At 36.5% G+C, this 16012-nt stretch overlaps 1 protein-coding gene and 1 long non-coding RNA gene across 6 annotated transcripts in view; one reads left to right on the top strand and one right to left on the bottom strand.

The window, feature by feature from the left end:
- The window catches only part of WDR7 (WD repeat domain 7), a 462625-nt gene that overhangs the window by 428950 nt on the left and 17663 nt on the right, over positions 1–16012 (top strand). The gene's annotated exons all lie outside the window — the stretch shown is intronic.
- Positions 1537–16012, bottom strand: part of LOC140501893 (uncharacterized) — a 40113-nt gene continuing 25637 nt past the window's right edge. Inside the window, exons 4-5 of one of the 2 annotated variants that reach the window (XR_011966403.1) lie at positions 4859–5098; positions 1537–4548 (exon numbers count right to left, since the gene is read on the bottom strand). This is a non-coding gene — a long non-coding RNA (uncharacterized lncRNA). Of the gene's footprint in view, positions 4549–4858; positions 5099–6560; positions 6663–16012 lie in introns of those variants that run through there. The other variant, XR_011966405.1, reaches the window with a different exon arrangement.

Raw genomic sequence — 16012 nt, 5'->3', positions numbered from 1 at the left:
ATTTCCTTCACGTAAGTATTAATTGCCTGTCTTCAGTATTGCTGTGATTGTGTCACATGATTTCTTTTTCATGAGATGTATCTTAACTCTGAGACCAAGCTTGTGCTTACCTGAGGCCATGTCAGGGTTCTATTCCTCAACTCCTTTTGTGTTCTTCCATCCATACCCATACCCTAGCACATATCCCTCATTCAGAAATCAGGGTGTTTGAAATTTCTTTCAATAGAGCAATTAAGAGCTTACAAGAAATGACTCAAATATATTTTAGAAACCCCATCTCTGAAATTACTGCTAACACATATGTAATACCCATAGTTCTGGTATATGCGCATGTTAACGATGAATTCATTTTCAGCAAAATAATTACAAGAGGTTAAAAGGATACGTTGTCCAATGTGCCAGTCACATGAACACTGAAAGACATTATAAGGACAGCTGAGACTAGAACCATTTTGGTGGCATGGCCACCTTCTGCCATATGAGCCATGGCCACAGTTTGTGATTGACAACTAGAGGAGACTAGAGCGTTGTCTTTCTCACTTCCCATTAAATTCGACAGTAAGGAACCTTCCACAATTGCTTGCTTCTGCTCCTTTCCCACCCCCCACTCTCCAGGAACTAATTGAATAACAGATGCCATGAAGTCAGACTTGGCCTGAGTTCAGATGTGGCCTCAGAAACTTACCAGCTCTGGGGTCCCAGGCAAGTCTCTTGACTCTGCTTACCTCAGTTTCCTTATCTGTAAAATGAGCTGGAGAAGGAAATGACGAACCACTCTAGTGTCTTTGCTAAGAAAACCCCAAATAGGGTCACAAAGAGTGAGGCACTGAAATGACTAAACAACAACAGTTTTCTGACAAAGATCTTATATGCTTATGCTACAAGAGAGGCAGACAGAAGCTTTGAGAAATGTTCATTTATAGGCCATGGATGATTTTATTGTACACTGTTACAAAGCGCAGGTTCAGAAAGGAAAGTATTACCTAAATGAAAAATTGGATGTAGTTCTAGAGGAAAAAAAATGCTATTATTTGCACATTGGAGACAAGTCAAGATTCAAATAAACATAAGCTATTGTAAGATTTAAGGAATTGTAAAATTCAGTGATCTTCCAGGCTGTAATGTTCTAATTTACTTTCCTTCCAGATTTAAGGTGGTTTGATTTGAATTAAATTGTGAGAGGTTGTGGGTAGGCCTTGGCTTTAAGGAGGTATGTGGCCAAGCCTACCTGGCATATTGATTCCTTTCACTTTACCAATCAGAACAGAGTAGAGTTCTGCTTTGTGTTCCTCAGGAAAGAAGCAAGCCCCAAATGGTAAACTGGAAAGCCACAAGTATGCCAAGTTTCTCACAATACGAGTCCTAAAAATTAGTAGAAAGAGCCTTTGAATTCTAGTGAGGGTAAAATAATAATGCTGAGAAATAAAAAGCCTTAACATTTTAATAAGTAGCAAATTTTAAAGACAGTAAAATTTGTTGATTTAGAACTTGAATATTAAATTCTCTTTAAATATTAAAAAAAGACATCTTCCAGTGGTATGTTCAGGGAGGACCAGTACTTTGGTGTGATGGGTGCCGAGCCATTTTGGGGGCTCTTTCCACCTTTGGTGTTCACCTGTTCCACCCAACTCTCACTTGTGGTTCCACGAAACTGCAGCATGTGCAGCAATCACACCCTGATAAACCATTTTGGCAGACGGGCCAAACCAGGTTGAGGGTAACCAAGGGGTCTCAAACCCATTGGTGAATTAGGGGTGTCTACCCAAGCATGTGAAGACTTCCTCTGGTGGAATGGGCAGATGAGAACAATTTGTTCCAACCATCCATGAAGGCAGCTGAAGCAGGTGATGTAGAGCGCTTAGAGCTTGGTTAGACACTGAAGATGCCAAGGTCATCCACTGTAGCCTGGCCATTGCCAGCCATCTTGACTCTGTCCTGCCACTGGACTATGATGGCTCTGGAGGACAGAGTGAGGCTGATGACTTCATGCAGCTCTGCCTCACTTAAATCCAATTTACGCATGAATCAAAAGACAAAAAAAAAGACAAAACTTTAAAAGATCAGTTGTTATTTTCTTTTTTATTAGTTCAGCATTTGCTAAATTTATTTGAGAGTAGGAAAAAAGTTCATGACAAATGGGCCTAGTTCCTTAGACTATCTGTCCCACACACTGCAGAAAAGACTCAAGTTTTTAAAGCAAAAACAGCATCACATTTATGCCGTGTTGATGAAAGTTATTGATGATGGTTGTGTCTTTAGTCTACTGGAAGTTTTAGAAAGAAGTTATAGAATGTAAAAATTTAGATTTAAAGCAAAGTCATTAAAAATGAACCGTACCACAGAGGAAGCAGTTACTTTTCAGAAACAAAATATCCCTTCTTTTTCATGGTCTCCCACAGAATGTTTTCAGCTGTGATATGATCAATCATCTCACAGTAGTGGCAGATGGCAAAAAGAATAAATGTTTATTACACTTGTAAACTATCTGGGGCAAAACTTAGGGGTTTGTGGGATAGGCTATATCCATTCTTGAATTGCCCTCTTGGCCAGGTCTGCAGGTCTAGGGCATCCTGTTCCTTATTATCAGTTGTGGAAATAAGAAGCTAATCTAGGAACTTACTGTTATGATAAATTCTTCAAACTGGTCTTGCTCTTGCAAAATAAAGAGTTAAATATACTAGGCCAGGGCCAGTGGAGTAATGGAGTACATTGAGGAGGATTGCCTTTGGGAATTTATACTTTTGTTTTAATGACCTCCCTGTTTTCCTTGAAACACAGAGCCACCTTCATAACACTAATACACTTTCACTATTTTTATATTGTTATGAGGCAAGGAAGGGGAAGAAAAAAAAAAGATGGGCCAGTTATAGCAAAAGTGAGGACTAAAGCCTTGAACTTCCCACAATCACCATTGATATCCACATGATATCAAGAAAATGAGAGGTGTGCCCCCTACCATGGTAGGTGTATTCTGTCCCTTCCCTGCCATGGTGAATTTGCAAGAAGATATGAATGATGAGCACATGATGTACACGATGACCAAGCATGAAGATGCTGCAAAATGCGTCATTAGAGGGACTCTCCACCTAAGTGAGATCATAACCACATCAGCACATTAGAGCTGTTTCACTTACGTGAGAAACAAAAATAATAATACAGAATGGGAAATTCTGCAAACCAAGGAAAAGTGTGTGATTTCTTTGTCCTTGTCAGATACTTTAGGAAATTCAGATCTACTATATCAGTGGAAATGTTCTAATAGGCTCTTCTGGTTTGCACGGTGGTGGAGCTGAGTCAGGACTTGGACTCAGGAACTTACTAGCTTTGGGAACCTGGACAAGTCAGTTAGCTGCTATTTACCTCAGCTTTCTCACCTGTAAAATGGGGATAATAATATCACCTACCTTAAATGGTTACTATGAGGATCAAATGAGTTAACGTATATAAAATACATTGCAAACCTTCATTATTATTATTATGAAGTATAATAAAGGCCACAAAAAAATTGGGGGAAAATTGTATGAATTGATACAAAACAAAGTGAAAAGAACTAGGAGAGCAATTTACAATACAACAGTAATAGCATTACAAAGAAAACAACTTTGAAAGACTTGAGAATTTTAATCCGTGTAATGGCCAATCACAGTTCCGCAGTAGTTATGATGAAAAATGCTGCCCATCTCTTGAAAGAGAGTAGTAGACTCAAGTTGTTGAATGAAACATACATTGTGGACATGCATAATGTGAGAATTTATTTTGCTTGACTATGCATACATGAGTTTTGCTTTTCTTGCTTCAATGGGGATAGGAATAGAGGAGTGATAGGGACAGGATAGCAGAAAAAGAAAAGGAAAAAAGGACGTTAAAGATATCTTTAAAAAAAAAAAAAGCAACTCTTTTCAGCTTGGTGGGATTTGTCAGAATTTGCACTCCTGTCTACAAAAACAGTCATTTTCACCAGAGAACAAAAAATTAAAACTTTATCGAAGGGAACTAAAATGGTCAGTTAAAATGTCTCAGTCCATGAAAGTGTTGCATGTGACACAATATGACTTAATTTTGTTTTCTTTTTTTGGCAAGGTGAGGTGGCAGCAGTCCTTCAACAAACTCAATAAACATTAAAAGGTGCATGCTGTGTACAAGATAGTGGAATTATTCCCCAGATTCCAATTTATTCATAAGGGAACAATAATTTATATGTAAGCGTACAAGTAGGTTAGTATCTTAGATATATCTAGCTGTTGACTTTGGAGGTATGAAATACTATATGTAGGAAAGACCCAAAATTATTGGAGAAAGTAACTATCCTTTTTCTGTTCACTTCCCTTTCTTTGAGCTTAGCCTCCCTAATTAAATAAAAGAAAGAGGGAGGGAGGGAGAGAGAGAGGGGGAGAGAGAGAGAGAGAGAGGAGAAAAATATCTTACTTTCAATCCTCTTTTATTGTATTGGAGAAGCCATGTTGTTGTCTTGGTGGAGTGATAGGGGGAGAGGAGAAAAGCCACCCTTCTAATCATGTTGTCACTCCCTGCTTCTCCTCTTTTTTGAGACTAGAAAAGGAGCAGAAGACAAAGCATTTCTATCTCTGAGCATCTCACAACCCCCCAGCATGACCAGCATAATGCTGAGGTCCCAGGGCATTTCTTAAAAGAACATTTTGAAAAAGAAAACCCCCCCAAGTATAAGCAGTGAAGCCTGGGTTTTCTGGGATTTCCTTCCCCCCATGGTCCTGGGAGTGATTTTGTTTAAAATGCTGGCCTTTGGGGATTTCTGCACAGATGCATGGCTCTCTTCCACTGGGCATCTTGAAGCCAAAGGTCAAGTGCTTCTAGCTTCTGACATGCATATTTGATACCATACCTACTCAGTTTAAGATGCTTTCTTTATAGGAAGTGGTAAAATCCTTTTAAGATGAAGGTAGGAGAATCCTCTTACACAGGAGAGATTCTTTAGTGAAGCATAGTCCAGTGGGATCAGAACTGAGTTCGAAAGATATATGTCACTTTGGCAGGTATGAAATCAATGCCTCTTGTGTCCTGTGAATGGCTTTTAACTTCCACCCTTCCTTACTCTGTTGAAAAGTGAGAATAATCTTGTCTCCTATGCAGGGATGTTAAAGGAAAAATTTGTTGATGTGTTAATCAGTAAAAAATCAAATTTGCTTTATACATTGACAATTAGTTACAATGATGTCCTTCCTTACCTATGTGATATAGAACTAATATCATTATTTCCTGTACATTTCATGTGTTAAAAGGCTGTTATTTGTTTCATTTTCATTTTTTCATTTGAAAAAATTTTGTTTTAAAAGGAGACCTGAATGAAAAAAGAAAACTAGTTACATGGTTTCAAAAAAATGTAAAATACTTTTTAATAGTATTTTATTTTTTCTAATTATAAAGGCAAATTTTAACATACATTTTAAAAAAATGTTTTAAGTTCCAAATACTTTTAAAAGAAATTGAGAAAGATTGTTCACGTTAGCAATCATATGCCATTGTTCTAAGTTGAGCACTGACTCATTCTTTATACATTACAAAAACCCGTGATTGCCCAGTACATATTTTTACATAAAAAATTAAACTATATTTTGTACTGCAATATTGGTATTGTATGGTATTAATTTTTTTTGACAAGTAAAAACATAGTTTAGGATCTTTTGCACTTTAAAATTTTTTTTATTTGTGCTACGTATTTTTTAGGAAGCACTTGACAAAGAGTTTTTGAGGTTTTGTTTGGACTTTTTTCAAAAATATCAGTATACTGATATAGAGAATTTAGTTATATGAACATCTTAGAAAAGTGGAAGCTAACATATCTACAGACTTAAATTTATATATATATATATATATATATGTGGAAAAATAATTAAGGGAAAATTGCTGATTAAAAAATTAGTTTTTAAAAATGACTGGTAAATTGGACCCACATTTGATACAGTTAGAGAAAACATACCAATGTAGTACTATTTTGAACTGTTTACTCAAAGCATATAGTTCCATGAAACAGTAAGGGTAAAACTGTCTCTCTGTCTGAATGGTGAATTCATTTAGTTTTGGTTTGCAAATGTCAGAAAGATGAAAATGAAACGAAAAGCCTAAATTAGAGGAGTTTAGAAAAATAAGCAATTGGCAGGAGTGAAAGATGAGAGAAATTGTAATTGATTTAATCTTATTTTTTTAATTCAAATAAAAGTTTACATTGTGTTAAAATTATTTTTTCATCCAGTATCAGGAAAAATAGGTAAGGGTGCAACCATACTCTAAGACAAATTTGTAATTCCTATGGCAATTCTTCAGTGAGGTCCAAATATTCAGCTTACTAAATATTTACTACAGCCTACAAGGTACTGTGCCAATGGTGGAAAGAGATTAGAAAAAGCATCTTGATATTAGCAAAGGAGAACCTCTTCAGTATCTAAAAAGCATCAGATATTTTATCAATGTGAACTCCATACTTCAGGAAAGTCTTGCAAAGGAAAGGGCTCCCCACTCTCCAAACTAGATGGGTGAAATATATTACCTGAGCAGAAGAGAAGCATGTCCTCATGGAATGAAGTCATTCACTCCCATTGATATGCTTGGATTTGAATGACAGATGCTATATTTATTTTCAGTTTCTAATCTCAGTGATTTTGTATTGTTTCATTCCTTGTATTGTCATCCTAAGATAGGAATAGATTAAGGAGACTACTGTTTTATTTTCTTTGCCCTTTTGCTGTGTACTGCTGTAGTGAATATTATAACACATTCTTTGGATAGATCGATATTATCTAATAATTCTTTATTTTTTCTTTGGTATGCAGTTACTCCTATTTGAAATGGGATTTGCCTTGCCACCTAGTGGGCATCCAAATAGTTATTGAATTGAATTTTGACTGTTAAAAGTTGCTGAGATAAAGGAGGAGTTAGAAACCTTCCTCTGCCCATGTATTTAGTTTCTGAAAAATGGAAGACTTTATTCTTGTAAAAAACTAGAATGTCAGTGAAAAGATGCAGACTATTTCTGTCCAATTCTATGTCCATCAAATAGAAATTGCCATGTGCTCTGCCTCTGAACTTTCTTTTATGTGTAGTTTTCTTCACATAGAGTATGAGCTCCTTGAAAACAGGAGTAGTCTCATTTTTTTCTCTTTGTGTACTCAGATAGTGCTTGTCACATAACATAGTAAGCACTCTTAGTAAATGGCTTTTATTTCACAAATTCAGAAACTCTCAAGTGTGTAATTTTTATATTTGAAAATTCTGGGATTTTTTAATATCATGAACTAAGAATTGAAATTAAATGTTGCTTATGGAACAATTTGAGATGCAAATCTTGGAAGCACAAAATTTAAGAATAATACAACTTCTTGATTTAAAACAAGATTCTAAATCAAGGAAAAAAACTTATTTTATCAAAAGAGAAAATATATTACTTGAGATATAGACAGACATAAAAGACTAAATGATTGACAAGAATTCTAGGAAAGGAATATTTTTAGCCAACTTACAGGAAAGGTATTCTGATTGAGACATGTTAGGTTGTGGTTTACTTTCCCTAGGGAAGTTGTAGGAGCACTCTCTATCAGGACTGAATGAGGAACCAGAAAACTTATCTGAAGGAACAGCTCCATTCTGATTGGAGGATATTTTAAGTACTTATCCATTTGCATCTGCATTTTCTGTGATTCCAGGCAATGAGGGTGGGGGTGGGCATAACATCATCAATTTTAGAATACCTCGCTATTCCCAACATATTATTTCTGTTCTGTTTCCTTGGACTAATACTGAATAAAATGTTTGAAATAAGAACCCTAATCTAATGACATATTCACACCAGAAATTATATAACCAGCTTAGAAATTCAAAAAGTGAGTTAATTAGAAAGTGATTCTTCTTAGTGCTACACATTGGTGGTTCAATTTTTCATTTCCTTTTTTCTTCTCATACCCTATATTTATTTTTTAAATTAAAAAGGGAAGAACAATTTTGATTTGAGAATTTTTAAAAAATTTCACTGTCACTTGTGAAAGTGAGAAATTAGAAGAATTTCTTAACCAGGGTTGGAAATAACTAGAGCAAAAAAAATGGACGTGAAAAATGAAAATGTTAAATGTGTTAAATGAATATAATATCTCACATGTGGTCATTATAAATGTCTTCTTGTGTCCTTGAAAATACATACTTAGAAATGTACAGTAAGAGTAAAATATCATTGTCAGAAGTAGGGACAGAAACTAGGGATAATGTAACTTATTGTTTTTTGAAAGTATTTCCCTAAATTTAAAGTTTATAAACACCTTGCATCTAAGTATTCTTTATCAGTTAGAAAATTGGCTGAGGAGGGATAGCAGGACTTTTTTTTTTTAAGAAAAAAAAGCATTTTATATTGCAAATGCATTTCCTACTAGTGATGAAGTGAACTCAGCAAGATGAGTTTGTTAGCTGTCATATTTGGTGATATAATATTTAGAATATATAATTATACGTTTTACAAACATGTGTAAAATGTCCTGTAACACTTGAGTGGCTGCAGCTGTCATCTAATTTTTTCTGGATTAAGTTTGGTCAAGAAAGGAGCTGCCTCATTTTCTAGTTGTCATTTGCCCAGGAAGTAAAAGCAAATTGTAATGAGGGAATCACAGCAGGAGAACCTCCTAACAAATGAGAAGCATATATTGACTGACAGCCAGCATGCCATTTCAGTGATAAATGTATTTTTATACACTGCTGCTGTTTCAAGGTCATTTGATGCTTTTATTGTATGCAACTAACAGGATTCATTCGAGTCACATTGTAATTCTAAATAATTGTAATACCTAATAAAACTTTATAGAACTATGAAATTAATCACTAATTGTTACATAGATTTACTTAAATAAAATGACTTTATAATCATGATTGATCTTGTGCTGCATTTGAAGGATTTAGCAGAATCTTCAAATTTGTAAGATGCTGGACATTTTTTCCTCTTTTAAATGAGCATGTGAGCAAAATTTGAATTTTTCAACTTTAATGATGACTATTCTATGTGGTCTTATAGCTTTTGTTTGAAAACATTTTTTTAATTCTTTGAACAACCTTTATAAAATGAGACTATTGAAATTGTATGTAGAGAAATTATGAAAGTTGTTTTACATTTGACAGAATCCAAAGAAAATGTTTTCAGTAGCATTTGAAACATTTGAATGCTTTAGCTTTTAAAGCATAGGAAGAATTATTACACAGCAACAAAAAATACAAGAATTATTTTTGTTGTTTAGCTTAATACTCAAGGACATACATTTTTCTTGTTATAAAATAAAAATAATTTAACTCAGTACTTAAATGTCACATAATTAAATATTTACATGTGGAGACCTAATGTCATTCAACATATCAAATTATATGGAACATTATATATCTTTAGTAATAGAATTTCATGGTATAGTGAAACACTCATAGGTTTTAAAGTAAAAGGACCTGCCTTCTAAGCCTCTCTTGCTTGCTACTTGTATAACCCTGGGCAAGTCACTTAAAGTCTGTAGGCCTCAGTTGCCAGTTTTCCTTATACATTTATTATGTGTAAAAATAAGAGCATTGTACTAAATTTAGGTCCTCTGAGATCCCTTCCATCTCTAAATATGTGATGCTGTAAATTTTTGAAGCTTAATTAAGAGGTAGTTCTATAAGATTATCATTGAAGTTAACTACCACGCTCACAGTATACATTGACTGTTACTACTTTTTCACATAAAATTGCCAAGCAAAATCATATAAACATAACACATATATCAGAGGCGTAGTGTGTTGTAGAGTTGGCACTTTGTTCTTAAAGGCTATAATAGCTAATAATACTTAATAATAATAATACCACTTATTATGTGCCAGATCCTGTGCTAAACTCTTAACAATTATGATGTCATTTGATCCTAACCACAGTCCTGGGGGCAGAGACTATTATTATCCCCATTTAACAGATCAGGAAATTGAGGCAACCAGATGGTAAATGATTTGCCTCAAGGTCACAAAGCTAGTAAGTGTCTGAGGTTAAATTTGAACTCTGTTCTTCCCATTTCTCTACCTACTGCACCACCTTGATGCTGCCTCACAGACTGTGCCTATGGAACACGAGTTTTGACAGACCCCACCAAGCTGGTGTTGTGAGTATAGGACAAGGGATAGATGTCATCCACAGACCATGGCACCTGAGTCTGAACAGCATAACCAAAAACCAGAGAATGAGTATTGTGTCCATTACCACTTACAAAGCATCCTTCCAAGGGTTCTGAGATATGAGAGTTATCATTTATGTTGGCACACACTGATGAAATCACTTGTCTTTTCAAGTATTGCAGTGATATGTTCAACTGAATGAATATGTGTATTAATCCAGCATTTTATTTGAATTAAATTATATATAGATATAGACATATACCCTCAGAAATAAGTCCTATCACAGTTTCAAAATCTACCTGATAGTTACTCTGTTCTTGAAAATAATTAAATAAGAAATGACTTCATACTTAACCAAGCTTATTATCTTTCTCAAGAAACCTACTCCTCATTCCGATTTCATTTATTCTACCAGTGGTAATACCTTTCACCAGATATTCCATGTTTCAAATCTTGGTTTTTCTCTTGGACTCTTCTTTCTCCATTTCAAATATCCAGCCTCTTTCTAATTATGTCCAATTTTACCTCCAAAATATCCTACCTTCCTTTCCCTACTGCTGTCATCCTAGTAAGGCTCCAGTTAATGTTAGCCTAAATTAATGAAAACTAATCTTCCTTTTTTATAAAATAGTTCTTTTTATAAATTATTTATTTTTAGTTTTCAACATTCACTTCCACAAGATTTTGAGTTCCAGATTTTTCTCCCCATCTCTCCCTTTCCCCCAGTCTACCCTCCATTCTATCACACCTCTCCCTTCTTTCCTCTTATACCCCTCTCTTTTCTTATAGGGCAAGATAGATTTCTATACCCCATTGTCTGTATGTCTTATTTCCCAGTTGCATGTAAGAATAATTTTTAACATTTGTTTTTAAAACATTGAGTTCCAACTTCTCTCCCTTCCCCTCTCACCACCCGTCCCCATTAAGAAGGCACAAAATTCAATATAAGTTATACATGTGTAGTCATGCAAAACACTTCCATAAGAGTTATGATGTGAAAGACTAATTATATTTCCCTCCATTCCATCCATTTATTCTGTTCTCTCTTTTGACCCTGTCCTTCCTCAAAAGTGTTTACTTCTAATTACCCCCTCCTACCATTTGCCCTCTCTTCTATTATCCCCCCACCCTCTCTGATGCCTCCCATCCCTGCTTTCCTTTACTGTAAGATAGATTTTCATACCAAAATGAGAGTGCATGTTATTCCCTCCTGAAGCTAAATCTGATGAGGGTAAGGTTCACTCTTTCCCTCTCACCTCCCTTCTCTTCCTCTCCATTGAAAAAACTTTTTCTTGACTCTTTTTACCCTAATACTGAAAAAAGTCTCAAGAAGTACAAATATTATCTTTCTGTGTAGGAATGTAAAGAGTTCAGCTTTAGTAGGTCTCTTATGATTTCTCTTTTCTGTTTACCTTTTCATGTTTCTCTTGATTCTTGTGTTTGAAAATCAGATTTTCTATTCAGCTCTGATCTTTTCACCAAGAATGCTTGAAAATCCTCCATTTCATCGAATGACCATTTTTTTCTCCTGAAGGATTATACTCACTTTTGCTGGGTAAATGATTCTTGGTTTTAATCCTAGCTCCTTTGACCTCTGGAATATCATATTCGATCCCTTAATGTAGAAGCTGTTAGATCTTGTGTTATCTTGATTGTGTTTCCACAGTACTCAAATTGTTTCTTTTTGGCTGTTTGCAATATTTTTTCCTTGATCTGGGAGCTCTGGAATTTAGCTACAATATTCCTAGGAGTTTTCCTTTTGGAATTTCTTTTAGGAGGTGGCTGGTGGATTCTTTCAATATCTATTTTACCCTCTGGTTCTAGAATATCAGGGCAGTTTTCCTTGATAATTTTTTGAAAGATGATGTCTAGGCTCTTTTTTTTTGATCATGGCTTTCAGGTAGTCCCATAATTTTTAAATTATCTCTCCTGGATCTGTTTTCCAGGTCAGTTGTTTTTCCAGTAAGATAATTTCACATTGTCTGTTATTTTTTCATTCACTTGGTTTTATTTGATAATTTCTTGATTTTTCATAAAGTCATTAGGTTCCATCTGCTCCATTCTTATCCTTAAGGAATTATTTTCTTCAGTGAGCTTTTGGACCTCCTTTTCCATTTGGCCAATTCTGCTTTTTAAGACATTCTTCTCTTCATTAGCTTTTTGACCCTCTTTTGCCATTTGGGTTTGTCTGTTTTTTAAGGTGTTATTTTCTTCAGCATTTTTTGGGTCCCCTTTAGCAAACAGTTGACTTGTTTTTCCTGATTTTCTTGCATCACTCTCAATTCTCATCCCAATTTTTGTTCTATTTCTCTTACTTGATTTTCAAAATCCTTCTTGAGCTCTTCTATGGCCTGAGATCAATTCACATTTTTCTTGAAGGCTTTGGTTGGAGGAACTTTGACTTTGTTGTCTTCTGTTTGTGTGTTTTGGTCTTCCTTGTCACCAAAGTAAGATTCTATAGTCTGATTCTTTTTTCTGGTTTTTGCTCATTTCTCCAGCCATTTGCCTGACTTTTGAGCTCTTCATCAAGGTAGTTCTCTGCTTCCAAAGGGGTGGGGTGGGTGTGGATGTGTACTGTCAGCTGCTCCAACCCCCCATAATCTGGAACCTAGAGCTCCAGAAATAACCACTGTCTCTGCCCTTGCTGCAGCTGCCTGCAGGCTCCTACACCTCTTCCACTGCCCCAGGACTGGGGCTGGACCACTCTATTCTCTCACACAGGTCTGACTGATAGGTTTTTCCCCAGACCTTCCAATTTGTCCTGGTGTTTTGAGGTTGTGAAATCTAGAAACTGGCACAAATTATGTCAAAATTTGTTTGCCCAGAGCAGTTCATCAATATTGTACATCAATTTCATGATGGCATGTTTGCCTGGGTTCAGATAGTGGACAGTGCTCTCGTGCCTTTCCAGTCACCAGTGAAGTGAAACAGGGCTGTGTGTTTGCTCCCATGCTTTTTAGCATGATGTTTTCGACCATGCTGTCAAATGCTTTCAATGATGATGAACACTGCATCAAGGTCAACTACCATACTGTTGGTAAGTTCTTCAATTTGAAAAAGCTACAAGCCAGTTCCATAGTGGAGGGAGTGTTGGTGCATGACTTTCTGTTTGCAGATGATTGTGCACTCAGTGCAGCCTCTGAAGCTGAGATGCAACAAAGTCTGGATCAATTCTCTGATGCTTGTGCTAATTTTGGCCTAATAATTAACACCAAGAAAACACAGGTGCACCATCAGCCACCACCACATCATCCATATGTGGAACCATCGGTTACAACAAATGGAGAAGTTTTGAATGCTGTGGATAAGCTCACTTACCTTGGTAGTGTACTTTCCAGGCATGTACACATTGACAATGAGGTTGATGCATACATTGCCAGAGCTAGCTCAGTGTTTTGGAGGTTCTGAAGAAAAGTTTGGGAGAGAAGAGGTATTAGACTGACTACCAGACTGAAGGTCTACAGAACTGTTGTGCTGACCTCATTGTTATATGCTTATGAAGCAAGGACAGTCTACCAGCGCCATGCCAAGAAACTGAATCGCTTCCATTTGAACTGTCCTAGGAATATTCTGAGGATCACCTGGCAGGATAAGGTACTAGACACTGAAATCTTTACTTTAACTGAACTGCCAAGTATTCAGACTATGCTTCAAAGACCACAACTCCAATGGACTGACCATGTTACGCGAATGCAAAATGCCAAAAGGACTATTTTTTGGAGAACTCATATGGAGCAGGCAATTACATGGTGGCCAGAAGAAACAATACAAGCACACTCTCAAGGTCTCTCTCAAGAACTTTGAATTTGACTGTGCAGCATGGGAGACACTGGCACAGGACCACTCAGCATGGCATGCCCACATCAGAAAGGGTGCTGTGCTTTTTGAGCAAAGCAGAATTGAGAAAGCACAAAGGAAACACAGGATGTACATATTTGGGATATCCACCCCAAATATTCACATGGACTATCTGTGCCCAACCTGTGGTAGAGCATTCTGAGCTCATATTGGTATGATCAGCCACAGTCAGACACACTGAAATTTCACTTTATTGTGGTGATGTCATTTTGGTCCTCTTCAAAGATGAAGGACAACAACCAGTGACTTGCCCTGTGTGAGTTCTCCATAAAATAGTCTTTTTGGCAAGCATATGTTTTTTGTGTTCAAACCACATGGACAGCCCATTGGAGAGAAATAAGATCAGACCTACTCTTTAAAAAAACTGTTGGCACATGTGTGGAGAAACTTTCAGGCAGAAACTTGGGGCAGTGAATCTTAATTAAAAAGCTGTTCCAGTAGTCTCACCTTGATAAGCACCTCTATGTGATGATGGCTACGTGAGTAGAGAAAAGAAATTATAAAAGAAGAAACTAAGATTTGGCAACTAAGTGGATATGTTGTATGACAGTGAGAAGTTGAGAATGACTTTAAAAGTGGGAACCTGCATGGCTGGAAGGATAGCGCTACTCTCAGCAGTAATAAGAAAATTCAGGTGAGGGATGGGCAGGTTTGTGAGGAAAAATAATTAATTACATTTTAGATATGTTGCGTTTTTGACATTCTTAAGAGACATCCAGATCCAAATGACCAGTAGGCAATAATGATGTGGAAAGAGAAAAGGACTGGATATTCAAATGTGGTAATCATCTACATATAGAAGACAACTGAACCCATTCACTTGCTGATGAGCTGATGAAATTGCCAGGCAAAATAGTATAGTGCCAATGCAATATTCACAGCACCTACAGCAGCCATGAATATGCCAGAACAGTTCTGAATTGCAAAATATAACAAACTCTCCACAGGGAAGACAGAACCAAAACATGTATTCAGACACCAAAAAACCAAATCCTTCATAGTAAAAAAGAAATCTTTCATAGTAACCAAGAAGTCTATGCATGTTATCCCACAAACCAACATTCACAGTCCCAGCTGCCTGCTTCCTCTGTCCTTCCCAGCTCTGACTAGTCCAACCAACTTCCTCTTAGCTCTGATCTAGCTCTGCCTCTTCTTGTTCTACCCATTCTGCAAACTCCTCCCATGTGACTCAAATTCATGGGACTTAAGCAGGTCACATAGGCCCGTTCATGGATGGGAAAGATCTTCCCATTCCATTAAAAATACATTAACAATACAATAATATAGAGGAAAAGAGAAGAAAGCCTGGGACAAAACCTTAGGAGACACCAACAGTTACTGGTGTAGAACCAACAAAAGAGCTCAACTCGAGAAGAATCAGCTAGACAGATAAATAGGAGAATCAGGAGAGAGCAGAGAGAGACTCCAAGAAGAGAAAGTGGTCAACAGTGAGAAACTGCAAGAGGTCCAGAAGAGGACTAAGAAAAAGCCATTAGATTTGACCATCATTGGTCAAGTGAGAGGAAATGGAAGAACCAATTGTAGATGAAGTTTTCTCAGGGACTTCAGCTAAGAAGTCAAGGAGAGAGATAGAATGATAGCTAGCACACATGGCAGGGTCTAGTTGGGGTTTTCAGTGATGGTAGAGATGGGGCTATTGACAGTCAGGAATGAACCAGGTAACTAGTTAACACTAGCAGGAGAAAGATATGCCATAAAGATAAGGCTTGAGGACACCTCATGTTCATTGAGCTGAGCAGAACTCCTTTGCCTGGGTTGCACATTATAATTCATTAGCCAGTGCTTTGTACTCATCTGACAATGAAGTGATATCAAGAGTCTGAGCTTTTAGTCCCCTGAGTGAACCAAGGGTTTCTGTCTGCAAAAGAAGATGGAATAGTATAAGGTAAAGAGTATATGCAGAAGAATTGGCCTTGGCAAATAAAAGGGCCACCCCTTCCACCAGAGACTAGAGTGAAGGAAATAGTGGAAAATTATGTCAAAGGAATACTAGATGAGG

Source organism: Notamacropus eugenii, chromosome 4 (assembly GCF_028372415.1).
Source record: "Notamacropus eugenii isolate mMacEug1 chromosome 4, mMacEug1.pri_v2, whole genome shotgun sequence".
Lineage (NCBI taxonomy): Eukaryota > Metazoa > Chordata > Mammalia > Diprotodontia > Macropodidae > Notamacropus > Notamacropus eugenii.
The sequence above is the reverse complement of the archived record's forward strand: the minus strand, read 5'-3'. Positions and strand labels throughout refer to the sequence as shown.